The sequence below is a fragment of the Cyprinus carpio genome, chromosome A19, assembly GCF_018340385.1.
Source record: "Cyprinus carpio isolate SPL01 chromosome A19, ASM1834038v1, whole genome shotgun sequence".
Taxonomy (NCBI): Eukaryota; Metazoa; Chordata; class Actinopteri; order Cypriniformes; family Cyprinidae; genus Cyprinus; species Cyprinus carpio.
The window spans coordinates 5,704,314-5,721,442 of NC_056590.1; the positions used below are offsets into that span (position 1 = coordinate 5,704,314).

General features: G+C 35.8%; 1 protein-coding gene and 1 long non-coding RNA gene across 3 annotated transcripts in view; both read left to right on the top strand.

The window, feature by feature from the left end:
* LOC122148749 overlaps nucleotides 1–1,118 on the top strand; it is a 2,424-nt gene extending 1,306 nt beyond the window's left edge. For both annotated transcript variants that reach the window (XR_006162592.1, XR_006162591.1), the window contains one exon: nucleotides 902–1,118. This is a non-coding gene — a long non-coding RNA (uncharacterized LOC122148749). The remainder of the gene's footprint in view (nucleotides 1–901) is intronic.
* Nucleotides 1–17,129, top strand: part of syngap1a (synaptic Ras GTPase activating protein 1a) — a 156,098-nt gene that overhangs the window by 105,762 nt on the left and 33,207 nt on the right.

Sequence of the window (17,129 nt, forward strand, 5' to 3'; positions counted from 1 at the left end):
TATATATATATATATGTGTGTGTGTTAAAGTGTAATTTATTTCTGTGATGTGCAGCTGTATTTTCAGCATCATTATTCCAGTCTTCAGTGTCACATGATCTTCAGAAATCATTCTACATATGATTTGCTGTGCATGTGCATGATTTGCTGCTCGAGAAACATTTCTGATTATTATCAATGTTGAAAACAGTCGTGCTGCACATTTTATTTATTTTTTTGTCATTTTTTTGGAACCGCTGATACTTTTTTCAGGATTCTTTGATGAATAAAAACTTAAAAAGAACAGCATTTATTTAAAATATAGAGATCTTTTCTAAGTCTTTATTATCACTTTTTATCAATTTAACAAATCCTTGCTGAATAAAAGCATTAATTTCTTTCCAGAAAAACAAAGAAGAAAAACACTTCTGAACTGTAGTGTATATTGTTAGAAAAGATTTCTGTTTTGAATAAATGCTGTTCTTTTTAAGTTTTTCATTATCAAAGAATTCTGAAAAAATATCACAGTTTCCAACTATATATATATATATATATTTATATATATATATATATATTTAAGCAGCAAAACTGTAATAAATCATCATATTAGACTGATTTCCTTGTGAAATATTAAAGCAGTTTAAACCAGCTGTTTTCTATGTGAATATAGCGCATCACAGAAATTAAATTACACTTTAACAGAGATTCACATAGAAAATAGCTGTTTTACATTATAATAATATTTCACAATTTTACATTTTTTTTTTCTGTATTTCTGATCAAGTAAATGCAGCCTTGATGAGCAGAAAAACTTTTTAAAAAAAATTGATATAGACAATATATCATATATAATTAACAAACAGATGAGATTGTATTTGTAAGCACAAACAATATGATGATGATTAAATATGTGTGTTTGCAGGATTCTCCAGAGAAGCACTGTAACCCAATATCAAACTGAAGGAGAAACATCAAAACCTGGGACAAAACCCTGCGGCTCGGACTTTCTGATGAAGAGACACCAGAAAGGAGTGAGTCAGAGGAAAAACACACCGCTGTGTTCCTGTGGCTCAGTGGTAGAGCATTGTGTTAGCAGCGCAAAAGACTGTGGGTCCGATTCCCAGGGAACACGTGTTAGGCAAAATAACAGAAAAAAACCTTAGCCTGAATGCACTGTAAGTCACTTTGGATAAAAACATTTTACTAGGAAATACTATTTCAAGCTTTCTACGTCACAGTTTCCTGTTTAATGAAACGTGTTACTTGCTGTTTCTTTGTAATTATTTGGGAAATTTACTTACAATTTCTGAGTGAAACTATCAGGTTCTTTTTGTCAGTGTAAAAAGACTGAAATAGCATTTTCTTGTCAAATCTTAACAGCTTCAAAAAAAAAAAAAAAAAAAAAAAACATATATATATATATATATATCTACCCTAATAGTCTACCCTAATATTATTTTTTTTTTTTTTTACAGTGTATCAGTTTCTGTTTTGTTTTATAATAATAATAATAATAAATAAATAATAATAATAAGTTTCACTGTTTTGAGCTCAGACCTAACCAAGAACATCAGACCTCTCATGCATTTGAATAATATATATAATACTTTTATTGAGGAAAAAATGGTTTAGAAACAATTTTCAGTTTTCAAATGTACAATTTTCAAATATATATATATGTGTGTGTGTGTGTATTTCTATTATTCACACACACACACTGCTGTAAAACACTGAACTGTCATGTTAATAATAACACTTTCTTATAATTATAATTATATTTTGAATAAATATTTATTTATTTATTTTTTCAGTTTTGGCATTACTTTCAAGACAAACACATCTAAAATAACAATTTTGTCATAAAAAAATTGCTGTTAAACATTTTTATTTAAGAAGACAAACAGTACTACCACGATGTGTAAATATTTGAAGGTTTAATGAACATTACAGAAAAATAAATACTGAAGCCCAAAAGCATAACAATGTCTTTCAAAAATATATATTTTTTTAGAAATGTAGCAAAGTAATCAAATGTAATCAGTTACATTACTTTAATAAAGTTACATTTCAAACAGGGTAACTTGTAATCTGTAACCATAGTAACCTTCCCAACACTGATACACTGATCATTTTTCCTCGAGCTGTTGTTTTAGGCCTGTGTTTCACTAGTTTCAGCTCAATATTGATCAGTTTGACTTGTATAAAGCGATATTTATAATCTTGATGGGTTTATTCCAGCCGCAGCCAGTTCGAAACAACTCGAAGGGAAAAAATGAAGTAATTCCCGGGAAAAGTCTAGCAAGCCCATATAAGGCTTTAAGGGGAGGAGCAAGATATGACGTGGGACTACTATAAAAGCGTTCAGCGTCGCAGCTACTTCCGCTTCACTCTCCAAACAAGAGTGTCGACCAGCACGAGCACTATCTCCTCTAACCTTCAACTCGAAACTTTAACTCGTTTAGCTCTATTTTAAGTTTTTTTTATATATAAACACCGCTTTCTTTCGCGTCGTGATTTGAAGTATGACTCTAAGTTTTGGGATTAAACGAACGGCCGCGTTGAGTGTCTTCGCGCAAGGCGCGCACACGTCGCTTGTACCCGGGCCCGCGCTCAAACCGCGCACGGAGGACGAGCTTGACGGGTACGCGGATGACACGGAAGCCGCGCTGAAGCCGCCGAGGCCCGGGACGAACGGCTTGAAAGGGCTGCAGCTGGACGGGCGGTTCGTGTCCGCGGGGGACGGCTCTCTACCGGCCACCCCGGACCCGAAGGAGCTGGGTTCCGTCGAGCTGCATCTGGACACGCGGCAGCTTATGTTGGATTTCTATCGCACGCACACGGGAATGTGTCCGCCGGACCGGAAGCGTCATCACGCGTTACCGACAATGAGGCGCGTCGTCGCGGACATTCTGATAAAGCACCAGATCACTTACAAAGGTAAGACGCATGCGCGTTCGCGAGACCCCCAACAAAGATGCGCGCTCCCGCTGATTTGTTGTCAGTTAATCGACTAATTATAATAATAAATATGCGTAATTATATTGTTACTCTTCAGTACATATTACTTACCCATTAGTTTTAATATTACCCCACGCAACTAAAAGAGAAAAAACAATATAATGTAGTTATTTGACCTTAAATAACCAGTAGCTTCTGTTTCTCGGTAGGGTTACTATCTGATCGAACCCGAAGTTCGTCATCGGTTCTCGGAGCTCGCGAGAGTTCTGCTTATCAGCCGCTTTCAGGAAACCCGAGCAAACACTGGTTTGGGTTAACTAGACTGGGTTTGGGTTAACTAGGCTGGGTTTGGGTTAACTAGACTGGGTTTGATATCGAAACTGTTTCGAAAGCTGTGGGTGGATCGAAATCGGTTTAAATGCGCGGAATGTGAACGCGATCATGCATCTGATTATACAATCTCTCTCTCTCTTGTTTGCATGAAGAGAACTTTCTCTTTCGTTTACGAAGAATTGTTGTCGTTGTTGTTATTATATAAAACGCATCGAATCTGATCTGTAACTTGAGTGAATCGATGAGTAAATGTGGAAAAAAAATAGTTTTGAATGTTAACATGTTACTACATTTACCCCTAATTAATCAAATTGAGATCTTTTTGGAACAGCTTAATTATAGTTGACTAAAACTGAAACCAAAATTAAAACTATAAAACATTTGCTTCACTTGAAATAAAAATCTTGTGTGTGTGTGTGTGTATAACTACTAAAGATGACAATACACATACACACAACTAGAACTTTAACTAAAATTTGAATGAATGCTGAAAGTGTCAAAATAAAACTGGTTTCTTTTTCTGCTTATGATGAGTTGTAATTCTCGAGTCTTGTCGGATTAATCCTCTGTTCCGGTGTTATTTGGTTTCTCCTCATTATTTGGATGGTAAGCAGAATGTGTGCGTGGATGCTGAAGTGTGTGTGTGTGTTCTTTTGCTTGTGATGTTGCAGCGTCTGCAGCTGGACTCTCAACCGGACGACATGAGCTTCATCAGCTGTATAGCCAAGACCATGTTCAAGGACCACACCACGAAAACGGGGCCGGATCGTGAGTTCTGGTGGCGTTCGGAGCCGTGGTGTGCACGCAGCTGAAGGAGCTGCAGTAAGAGAGCAGTGCGTGGAGGCGGTGGCCGAGCAGATCTCCTCCTATCTGATCTCAGGGAACAGCACGACTGGCTGCCTCAACAACAAGAGCTGGGGTGAGGACCACACACTCGTGTTTCCTTCACTGCGTTAAACTCAGAGCCGTTCTGTTGTGTGTGTGGAGTCCAGTCCATTCAACACCGGAAAAACATGTATCAGACCGCCTGAGAAACCACTGTTAAACTCTCCCACGTCTTCATCAGCCCCGTGATGCACTCGAAGCAGGCACTATTTTTTTAACCAACCCTGTTGTGTCTGATCTGAGTAAATGTGAAAAGTCTTTACGGTTTACGTGTTATTGCAAAATATATATATATATTTTTTTTTTAATTAATGGAAAAAGAGAAGTTCTTATGTGACCCTGGACCACAAAACTCTTAAGTGTCATTTTTTTTTTTTAAATTGAGATTTCTACATCTGAAAGCTGAATAAATAATCTCTCCATTGATGTATGGTTTGTTAGGAGGACAATATTTGTCTGAGATACGGCTATTGAAATCATTGGATTCTGAGGGTGCCAAAAAATCTAAAATATTGAGATAATCATCTTTAAAGTTGTTCACAATGAAGTTCTTAGCCAATGCATATTACTAATACAAAATTAAGTTTTGATATATTTACCAGTAGGAAATTTACAAAAATATCTTCATGGAACATGATCTTTGAACTTAATATCCTGATGTTTTTGCCATAAAAAGAGAGAAATGTATAAAAAATTTTGACCCATACAATGTATTGATTGGCTATTGCTACAAATATATGTGCTACTTGTGACTGGTTTTGTGCTCCAGGGTCACACATTATATTGATAATTATATTTGTGTTATTTTTGACTGGTTTTGTGCTCCAGGGTCACACATTATTTTGAAATATTTTTACAATTTAAAATTACTAAAATGCCCCGAACACAAAACTTGTAACAATCTCTTAAAAAAAACTCGAGACACGTGTGTATCTTTGAGGGAGATGGTATGGAGAACTGAATGTTGTTTTGAGGACTGTTTCTCTCTCGGTATGTCTGCGGCAGCATGGATCGTGGAGTTTTTCCGCGTGGAGGGACGTGGAGTCTGTGGTTCGCAGCGCTCTGATGGCTGTTGTGGGATGTGCTGGGATTGGCGCCGGTCTCGCTCTCCTGATCCGATGAAACTCTCACCCACCGCTCGTGACCGCGCACACGTTCCTCAGACGCTGAAGACACGCACTAGCATGAGGTTAGGAGCCAGATTCCTGCTGCTCGCTCCGGGGGGGGGGGCTGGGGAACTCGGCTCCAGCTCAACATGCGCTCCCCATCCCAGCATTGCACTGCACCAAAGACTGGGCTCGACGGTTTTTCCCCCCAGCGGCCAGCGACCAGCAAGGATATATTCGGATCTATTTTTCTAATAATAAAAAGAAATCTGAAATACCTGGTGTGTCTGCCATTGTTTGATTTCATTGCTTTACTTTGCAAAGTTGTAAACATTGGTTTTTTACACCTGAAAGCCAGTGATTGGGCTAAAATGAAACCGGTTTTTGCGGTTGGTGGGATTTTGAACTTTAGACAAAGAGAGAAATGAGAGCCGATTTCATTTCAGAGTCTCTTGTCAACCGAAAGTGAAGACTTCTCTAAAACGCTGCCAAAGCTTTCAGTTCTTAATACTTTCAGTTGTTGTTGGTTTTTTTTTTTTTTTTTTTTTTTTTTTAAACTGTGTATTGCGGGAAAGACATGGATCATCAAATATAGTTGTATCAAATTAAGGCCTTAAGACTTATTATACAAAGTCTTAATTTCTGATGTTCTGGATCCAGACTGGAGCTTGTGTAAATCCTAGTTACCACGGGGATGTAAATCCAGCAGAAACAGAGAAACAAAATAGAAAACATAATTAGCTTTGCTTCTGTTCCAGCCAAGTACAATTAGTTTAACCCCAAGCTAAAAGAATAATAATGCAACATTTGATCAGATAATAACTGCAGTCCAAAATTATGAGATGCATTACTTTGAATGCTTGGCCAAAGAGGTGTGTTTTTAATCTAGATTTAAACAAGAGGAAGTGTGTCTGAACCCTGAACATTATCAGGAAGGCTATTCCAGAGTTTGGGAGCCAAATGCGAAAAAGCTCTACCTCCTTTAGTGGACTTTTGCTATCCTAGGTACTATCAAAAGTCCAGCGTTTTGTGACCTTAGGGAGCGTGATGGATTGTAGCGTGGTAGAAGACTAGTTAGGTACGCAGGAGCTAAGCCATTAAGGGCCTTATAAGTAATAATATTTTGTAAACTGATACGGAACTTAATAGGTAGCCCAGTGCATAGACTGTAGTATTGGGGGTAATATGATCATATTTTCTTGACCTGGTAAGGACTCTAGGTAATATGATCATTTTGGACTACCTGTAGCTTGTTTATTGAGGATGCAGGACAACCAGCTAGTACAGTGCATTACAATAGTCCAGTCTAGAGGTCATGAACGCATGAAGCTTTTTTCTGCAATCAGAACAGTACATGTTTCTGCATCAGTGAACAAGGTAACATGTTCGTAGCTTGGCAATGTTAGAAGATAGAAGAATGTTGTTTTTGTAAGATGGGAAATATGATTTTCAAAAGACAAGTTACTGTCTAATATAACACCCAGATTTTTGGCCGTAGAGGACATTAAACAGTACATCCGTTCTAATTCAAATTTGTAATCTACGAGATTCTGTGTACTGTTTCCGGTTCTAATAAGTAATATCTCTGTCTTATCTGAATTTAATAGGAGAAAAATTATTGGTCATCCAATCTTTTACATTTTTAACACACCTGTGTTAGCTTAGATAGTTTTGAAGTATCACCTGTTGAGATATATATCTATATATCTTGTTGAGATATCTTAGTTGAGTATCATCAGCATAACAGTGGAAAAACTAATCCCGTATTTTCTAATGATATTACCAAGGGGCATGTATGTTGAAAATAGCAGAGGACCTAGGACAGATCCTTGTGGCACTCCATATTTTACTGGTGATAAATGAGATTGAACTCCCCATTTAGATAAACAAAGTGGTAGCGATCGGACAGGTAGGATCTAAACCATCTTAAAGCCTGCCCTTGGATACCTGTATAGTTTTTGTAATCTATCTATGAGTTGTTGTGATCTATGGTGTCGAACGCAGCACTAAGATCAAGTAAATACTAGCCATGAGATGCAGCCTTGGTCTGACGCAAGAAGCAAGTCATTTTGTAAATTTAAACAAGTGCAGTTTCTTCGTGCTCTGATGGGGCCTTGAAACCCGACTGAGGAAATTCTTCATGAAGAGATTTTTTTTGCAGCGAAGGAGCACAATTGAGCAGAGGGACACAACTTTTTCTAAAATTTAGACATAAATGGAAGATTTGAAAATGGGTCTGTAATTGGCCAGTTCACTAGTGATCTAGTGCTGGTTCTTAATAAGAGGCTTAATAACCGCCAGCTTGAATGGTTTGGGGGACGTGACCTAAAGACTTAACGACGAGTTAATAATACTTGAGAAGCGGTTTTTCTGCTACAGGTAAACAACAACTCTTTCAGGTAATTTAGTGGGTACAGGATCTAAATAAACATGTTGCTGTTTAGATGCCAGTGATAAGGTTTATTTAGCTCTTTCCTCTGTCCTATAGTTGGTCCGAAGCACTGCAATTTATCTTTGGGTGCGGTGGCCATAAAAAATAAACTACAAGTATTAGACGCTGTGTCGAAGTGTGTACTAGCATTTGTATATGTGTATTAGATTGATGTTATGATATTTTATCAGTGCAAGAAATTCAGTAAAAGTTATTACTATTTGAACTGTGAGGGAATATTTAGATCGGGTGGCGTCTGGTTATTTGTTAATCTAGCCACTGTGCTAAATAAAAACTTTGGATTGTTTTGGTTGTTTTCTATGAGTTTGTGGATATGCTCGGCCCTGGCAGTTTTTAGAGCCTGTCTAGAGCTGGACATACTGTTTTTCCACGCAATTCTAAAAAAACTTCCAAGTTAGTTTTTCTCCATTTACGCTCAAGACTACGAGTTTCTTTCTTGAGAGAGTGGGTATTACTGTTGTAACACGGCACAGTACGTTTTTCTCTAACCTTTTTCAATTTAATGGGGGCAACAGCTTCAAAAATCATTCCAAACACAGCCACAGCGCTGTTTTGCCTCTCTGAGCAACACGACGGTGATTCGTTCCTGAATGAATCAATCGTTTAAATGAATCGGTTCAATCGCAATGGACTCACTAATTAAACAGGGACTTTAATTTCACATTTAAGGTACCTTTCATTTTTTAGATAATTTCAAACAGCAGTTTTCAATGTTTTATGTTTAAAATATCGAAACTTTATTTATCCCTTTGTAATGGCAGGTTAAAGTATTTAATGTCCCTCAGAGCTGCATTAAACAGTGTGTGAAAACATCTAGACTACACTTCAGATGCAGCTTCTGTGTTTCCTCTGCATTGCAAAGATACGTTTTGTAAAACACACTCAGCAACATATCGTCTAATTATTGTTATCGATAAAATCCTTAGAATATTATCGAGATATAATTTTTTGTCCATAATTGCACACCTCTAATTTGTGTATTTAATTTTCTATAACTAATTTATTGATACTAATTGTTTAAATTAAAATAAATATACTTTTTGACTCATCCACCCCCTTTTCTTAACAATGGTTTAAAGGCCGAAAATGTAAAGTTTTTAACAAGTCTTAAATTAGAGAGCTTAAATATCCTGCAGAAACCCTGGGATTTCCAACTATGAAAGAAGCTGCATTTGCTAAATTTCTCATAAATTGTTCCTAAAATGGGAACCGTTTTTATTTTGCAAGAAATCACCTTTATTACATTAAACCTTTTATGTTATTTTTAAATGTTAAGTAGTCAACTATCAGTGCAATTTGAGCAAAACGTTAAAGATTACTTTAAGTTTCTGGTATAAAGTTAAAGCTTAACTAAAAGCTGCAAGGGAAAAAAAATGTGACAATGTTTACTTTTTAAGTAAATATGATTCTTCAGTATCTTTTCTTTAGTACATAATATTATCCAAATAAAACGCTACAATTGATTTCTCTTGAATAGCTCACCCAAAAATGAAAAAAATTTGCTCTGAAGTGAATGGGTGCCGTCAGAATGAGAGTCCAAACTGCTAATCCACAAGTAATCCACAGCACTCCAGTCTATCAGTGAACATCTGGAGAAGACAAAAGATGAATATTAAAAAGTGTTATTATGGATTATAGACTCTATGTATTTGAGTTAAAAACATCTTAATGCTGGATGTGTTTCATCTTTTGTCTTCTCCAGATGTTAACTGATGGAACTGGAGTGCTGTGGATTACTTGTGGATTATTGTGATGTTTTTTTATCAGCTGTTTGGACTTCTCATTCGACGGCACCCATTCACTGCAGAGACACTGATGCAGTGCTACATTTCTACAAACTGATGAAGAAAAACACACGCATCTAGTTAATGGATAATGCTGTTAGTTAATGTGATTAACACCTGAATTTGGAGATTTCATACAAGCACCGTGTGCCTCAGGCTTCAGTCATCATTCAGACGGTTCTGGCAAGTCCAGACTTTCTGCGTTTGGAGACGCTCTGCAGATGTTTCTGCGTGTGTGTTTATGTTAGTTTCTAGCATCCAGCAAAACCACACAACAGCAGTGTGACATTTCTCATCTCTTGTAGGATGTGTGTGTGTGGTTTCTGTCATCCTGGTATTTAGTGTGTTGATGCTTTTCTATCTTACAGTGCAAGTCAGCAAATATAGAGCACGACATAAACACCCGTCGCATCTGAAGTGTTGCGTCTTCTGCACACTCTGGTTGACAGCAGCATCTGAGACCAGATAACTAAAACCACACACACAGCAGCCCTGCACAACAACACCCTTGCAGCTTACAAAGACATGCATCTCAATTATTTCTCAGTATAAACATCAGTGAGATTAAATGGAGAGCAAACCCTGAACCAGTTTGGGGGGATGAGATTGCACACATAAACACACCCTATGTTCAGCAGCAGATCTCTGACACCATCAACACACCACAGACACTTCTGAACAAATGGTATTGTGTGTGTGTTTACACTGACAGTATAAATATCAGCTGATCCCCTGTTTGACTTTGCACAGCAACAGTTTCCTTTTATAAAAATACAAAATGACACCTAAAAACATTCACAAAAAATGTGTTCACATTTGACCATAACTCAGCGAATGTCTTACATGACACGGATGCAAAGACAAAAAGTATCATAAATGTCCATAGATTGTGATTTATGAGTTTTGAAAATTGTGAAACAAACACTGGGATGCATTAGGTTTACACATTTCTATAGAAACAGATGTTTGAACATGATTTAATTATTATTAATTAAATTGGCACCGTTCCTGTGGCTCAGTGGTTAGAGCGTTGTGTTAGCAGCGCAAAAGGTCATGGGTTCAGTTTGCAGAGAACAACACGCGCTCCCCATACTGGTTAAAAAAAAAACGTATATCCTGAATGCACTGTAAGTCGCTTAAGTGTCTACTAAATGTAACGTATAACATGTAAAACTTATTATTGTTTGTTGTATATAAAGTCCAATGCAAAATTGCACAATTAAAACATCTTTGGAAAGATATCTACTAACTTACAACATTTATAACATACACAATTTGTTTGTACAATTTGCATGGGTTCTCAATCTAATAGTATATTATGTATTGATTTGTTTATTTAATTGAATTTTTTGTTTTAATTAAATTTGTTGTGTTTTATATTACTTTTTTTGACCTGCTGTATGTTGTGTGTGTGTGTGTGTGTATATATATACAGGTGCTGGTCATATAATTAGAGTATCATCAAAAAGTTGATTTATTTTCACTAATTCCATTCAAAAAGTGAAACTTGTATATTATATTTATTCATTACACAAAGACTGATATATTTCAAATGTTTATTTCTTTTAATTTTGATGATTATAACTGACAACTAAGGAGAATCCCAAATTCAGTATCTCAGAAAATTAGAATATTGTGATATTATATTTATTCATTACAACAAACTGGTGCCACACTCTAATCAGCTAATTAACTCAAAACACCTGCAAAGGCCTTTTTAAATGGTCTCTCAGTCTAGTTCTGTAGGCTACACAATCATGGGGAAGACGGCTGACTTGACAGTTGTCCAAAAAGACGACCATTGACAACCTGTGCACAAGGACGGGCAAGACACAAAAGGTCATTGCAAAGAGATGGCTGGGCTGTTCACAGAGCTCTGTGTCCAAGCACATTAATAGAGAGGCGAAGGGAAGGAAAAGATGTGGTAGAAAAAAAGTGTACAAGCAATAGGAGATAAACCGCACCTGGAGAGGATTGTGAAACAAAAACCCATTCAAAAATGTGGGGGAGATTCACAAAGAGTGGACTGACAGCTGGAGTCAGTGCTTCAAGAACCACTACACACAGACGTATGCAAGGACATGGGTTTCAGCTTCGCATTCCCTTGTGTCAAGCCACTCTTGAACAAACAGACACCGTCAGACGGGTCCCAGATGGTCTGGAGTGGTCGAAAGGAGGGAAAAAGAGACTTTCCTTTGGATAATCAGGGTCCAGAGTATGGAGGAAGAGAGGAGAGACACAATCCACGTTGCTTGAGGTCCAGTGTAAAGTTTCCACAGTCAGTGATGGTTTGGGGTGCCATGTCATATGCTGGTGTTGGGTCCATGTGTTTTCTGAGGTCCAAGGTCAACGTCGCCGTTATACCAGGAAGTTTTAGAGCACTTCATGTTTCTTGCTGCTGGACCAACTTTATGGAGATGGCAGATTCATTTTCAACCAGGACTTGGCCACACTGCACAACAGTGCCAAAGCTTCCAGAACAGGATTTAAGGACCCTGGTATCCCTGTTCTTAATGGCCAGCAAAACTCGCCTGACCTTAACCCCATAGAAAATCTATGAGGTATTGTGAAGAGGAAGATGAGCGACATGCCAGACCAAGAATGCAGAAGAGCTGAAGGCCAACTATCAGAGCAATCTGGGCTCTCATAAACACCTGAGCAGTGCCACAGGACTGATCTAATCCATGCCACGCCGCATGCTGCAGTAATTCAGGCAAAGAAGCCAACCCCAATACAGTGAGTGAGTGCTGATGACATGCTCCATACTTTTCATGTCATATTTTTCAGGTTGGGCCTGAAGATGTTTCTAAAAATCCTGTCTTTGTATTGGGGATCTTAAGTAATATTCAACATTTTGAGATACTGAATTTTGGGTTTTCAATACTGTGCTATATTTATTAAAAAAACATGCATTTGTTATATATACAGTGGCAGTCTAATGTTTTGGAATATTTACCTCTTTTTGGTAAGCTCAGAAACAATTTGTTGATATTATCAATTGTTGACAACAGTTGGCTGCACACATATTTTGTGGAAACTGTTATACATTTTATTTTTCAGGGATTCACAGATGAAACAGAAAGCTCAATGAGTCCAAAGCATTTATTTGAAACAGAAATTCTTTTGTAACATTATAAATGTCTTTACGTCAACTGTTTAATTTAATTAATTCTTATGGGTGTGTGAGTGTTGTATATGTCTGTGCGTGGTGTGGGGGGTGCGTGGGAGTGTGTGTGGTGCATGCTAAATGTGTGTGTGTGTGTGTGTGTGTGTCTGTGGAGAGGAAGGTGTGTCTGTGGCATGTGTGTGTGTGTGTGTGTGTGTGAGAGAGAGTGTGTGTTTGTGTGTGTGTGAGAGAGAGAGAGAGAGTGTGTGTTTGTGTGTAAATGCCTACAAACTCAAAGAATTTCCTCGAGTACGGACAGCAGCACCATTCGCTGTTTCTCGCCAGACACAAACATCACCGATAAGATCTCTCTCTCTCTTGTTTGTCTGTCTCAGTGACAGAACTTCCTCTGTAATGACAGCACAGAAGATGAAAAAAACAGAAAGTAACTCGTCCCATGACACACACACCCCCGCTGCAATTCCCCCAGCACCGCAGTATCTTACATTAAGCGGTGTTTGCTCGGTGCTCTGACAGTAGCCGTTTTGTTTAGGTTTATTCATCAGTGAGATTCATATCGCTCGGGAAAGGATGGAATGTAAACATGGTTTGTTTGGTCAAGCGAAAAAACCACCCCTCCTTTAGTCTTAGTTTTCCAGGACTCAATTCCTAGTGTTACGCAAGACACAACGGGCTTTCTAAACCGTTCTTAACAGATCTCAAAGATTACTCCCAAGGTTTATGACTCACCAATGGTTTTTTGTTTTACAAAGGGTTCAAGGTATAAATTTGTGAGCGCGGCATAATCTAATAAACTACACACTAAGTTGCATAAACTTCCAGAACGGAAGCATGACTGTTGGTTCATAATTTCCTGTGCGATTTCGGTGTCGTATTAGAGTTTAAAGTTTTTTTCAGAGGGGATTATGGAAATTTCTATTTTTTATCATAAATCAGAATACTACTGTCAACAAACAAATTTTTTTTCCATGTGTTCAGGAGGAGTAAAATTGTTGCCTCTTTATACAGTAAAATAAAAGGTGTTATAAATAAGTGAGAAGAACATTTTGAACAAACCTTTAGAATTTTAGAGAGAAATAAAACTCAGATCAATTAGTGAATAATGTGAAACAAAATCTGAAATTTAGCCAAATTTAGATTCAGAAGGGATTTAAATCCATTATTTTTGAATGCTATATAATTATTTTTATTATATTTATTTAAAAAAGACAGAAGTGTAATTTTGACATCTAAATACAGAATTGAACTTGGCTCGGTTCGGTTTGCAGGAATTCAGCATGGTACAGCTCTGATGCTGAATGTTACTTGCAGGTCCAGGTTTATATCTCTGGATACAGAGAACACGCATGATGACTCTGACATATGTGTGGAATGAGGGAAAAGATGTTCCAATTCTTTATGCCAGTGTACTTGAAACTGAAATTTTTATTCCACCCACTGATAACTATAACTACAGATACGTCAGTGTCTAAAAGCTGAAGGAGTGTTTGGAATTCAAACTAGTTTAACGCCACCCCACAAAACACCACAGACACAGACAACACACGTGGTGTACACCCGAACACAGACAACACACACAGGACACACAGACACACACACACTGCACTGCCTGCTGCTCTCGGATTGGATATGAATGTTCTGCTCGCCGTAAGCCAACAGGGACTTTAAATGGCAACAAAAACAAAGTTTCTCAGAAGTCAGCTGGTCGAGTGTGTGTGTGTGTGTGTGTGTGTGTGAGTGTGTTGTTTGTGTGTTGTGTGTTGTGTGGTTTTGTTGTGTACTTTGCTTACTCAAAGTTAGAAGAGTTGTTTTAATACAAGCTTAAAAAACTTTTTAAACTATTGTTTATTTGTAAAACAAATTATATTAACCCTTTTAAACTTAACTTATATAAAACCAAATTTTTTTATGTTTTATATTTAACTTAAACTTTTTAAACTTATAAAAACAATTTTAAAAAATGAAAAACCTATGAAACCTAAACTTTTAATTATAATTTATATCCAACTTGTCATCAATTTTAATCTTATATTTTTTTATCTTTTTTTATATTTTATCTTTTTACTTTTTTTTTTAAACATTTTTATTATATTTTATGATAAACTTTACTTTTTATTACATTCTATATTAAACTTTTACAAACTTTTATATTTAACTTAAACATTTTATTATATTTTACATTAAACTTAAACATTTTCAACTTTAAAATGTTTATATAAAACCAATTTTTTAATTATATTTATATTAAACTTAGCATATTATAAATATTTTATATTAAACAAAATTTTTTAAAAACTTTTTAAGTTTTATATATTTTATATAATTTTTATTATTTTTTTTATTTTTTTTGTTATTTTTGATTTTTTTATCTTTTTTATAATATTTATTATATTTTATTTTAAACTTAAACTTTTGAAACTTTAATATTAAACTTAAACATTCTAATTATATATTTTACTTTTAAAAATAGTTTTAAATTTTTTCTTTGATTTTTAAACTTCTTATTATATTTTACATTAAACTTCAGCTTTTTAAAACTTAAACTTTTGAAAGTGGATATATTTCACCAAAAATGCTATGCTTTATTAATGCATTAATTGTTTTACAGCTTACTTTAAATGCTTACACAGTTTTTAAAACTATGGCTCCATTTCTCTAAACTCTACACACAAAACCACAAAACATACAATTAACTTTGTTTTAGAGATTACTTTTTTATGAAAACTATACACACATATACTCACACACATAGTAGATATCATCACACACACACACAACACACAATATATATATATATATATATATATATATCTATAGGATATATAAGTAAACATGAAATGCAAGGAGGTAAATATAATTTCTTTCTCCAAAAACATGAGTTTTGCCGACTTGAGTCTAAAGATAGGTGTAGTGAGTGAATGGATTCACTGGGTGGCCTCAACTAGTACCACTTTTAATGCCTACGCAATTTTAACAAAACTGTAATAAAATATGTGCCTTTTTAACTACATTAATGTTCTAGTTTGTGCGCCTAGATATGATTTTTCCAAAATCGTCTCTTGAGTTTTTTTACCATTCATTGAACGAGCTGGATGTTATGAAGTAGGTTTAATAAATATATACGTTTAATGCAGATTTTGATGCAAATGTCTTTTAAACTTCTTGTTAACTTTTAAGAGTCTGTCAAGCCAACATTCAGTTTGTCCGTGACAAAAACTTGTTCTTTTCCTTGTTAAACAATTACACTTTCTTCAATTGACTTTAAATGCATTTTATTCTAATTCCGTAATGACAAGTTGCGTAGCTAAAATAGTTTTAAACTACATCCTAATTCAGTATTTGTTATGTAAATTGCTTTTGTATTTTATATTGTAATTTATGTCGTTGCAATTAGGATCAACGTGTATAAGGACTCCCTTGTAATAGAGACGTGTCGAAATGGACTTTTCCTGTTTAATCAAGTTCTTATATCTATATATATATATCTATATATATATATATATGCCTATATATAGTGCATATATATATATATATAATATAACATTTTATGCATGACTCATCTGATACCATCTATAAAGACTGTTTCAAGGGTTCAAGGATTCAAAGCGTTTATTGTCATGAAAACAAGTTTCCCTGAGCAATGAAATTCTTAATTTGCTGTTCACAATGAATGCCAAGTAGTGCAAAACTTATACAGACACATGACAACTATAACACATACATACATACAAGAGAAACCTAATAATAACGACTATAGCTGCAAGGAGTATAGAATATAGAATGTTAAAATAGAAAGAGACTATGTATATTATATATGCAAATGTACATTATTAACTTATGTGCAAAAACAATAGTGCGGTAACGTGCAAATTGAGTGCAAATACATGATAACAATAGCAGCAGTAAGAGTAACAGATGTGCAAACTGAGATGAGGCTACATGAGTAATATTAACAAATATACAATGGTAAGTAATAAACAGCAATAACATTACAAAAGTTCAAATGAGATTAAACAATTTGTTTCTTGCAAAAACAACAGGTTTCACATGTGAGTTATTGTGACTGTTCCCCAAATATATGTAAATTCTGTAATCATTTCCTCGCCCGTTATGGCGTTCAAAACCGTTCGAATTCTTCGAATCAAAAGCAGATTTTCGTGACGAATTGTGGTCAAACGCTTCATACAGCACAAATCAGCGGGCTCCAGTGTCACCTGGGCCTTAGCATCTTTCAGATTCTCTTCTTTTGCATTCACTGTTAGACTTTTTATTGTTATTTTTTGCGGTATCTTATGGCAGCACTATTGCCAGTAAGTTACGGTTTTGTTGAGCTACTCCTTTTACAGTGTTATTGCCATAAATTTTACCAGTTTGGCCTTACCGCAATTTCATTTACAGTATGATGGGACTTATCGCATTTCATTTACAGTATGTTGCACTTACTGCACTGTTATTCTACAGTAAAATGCCCTTACCAATTTCATTTTACAGTATGATGCCCTTAC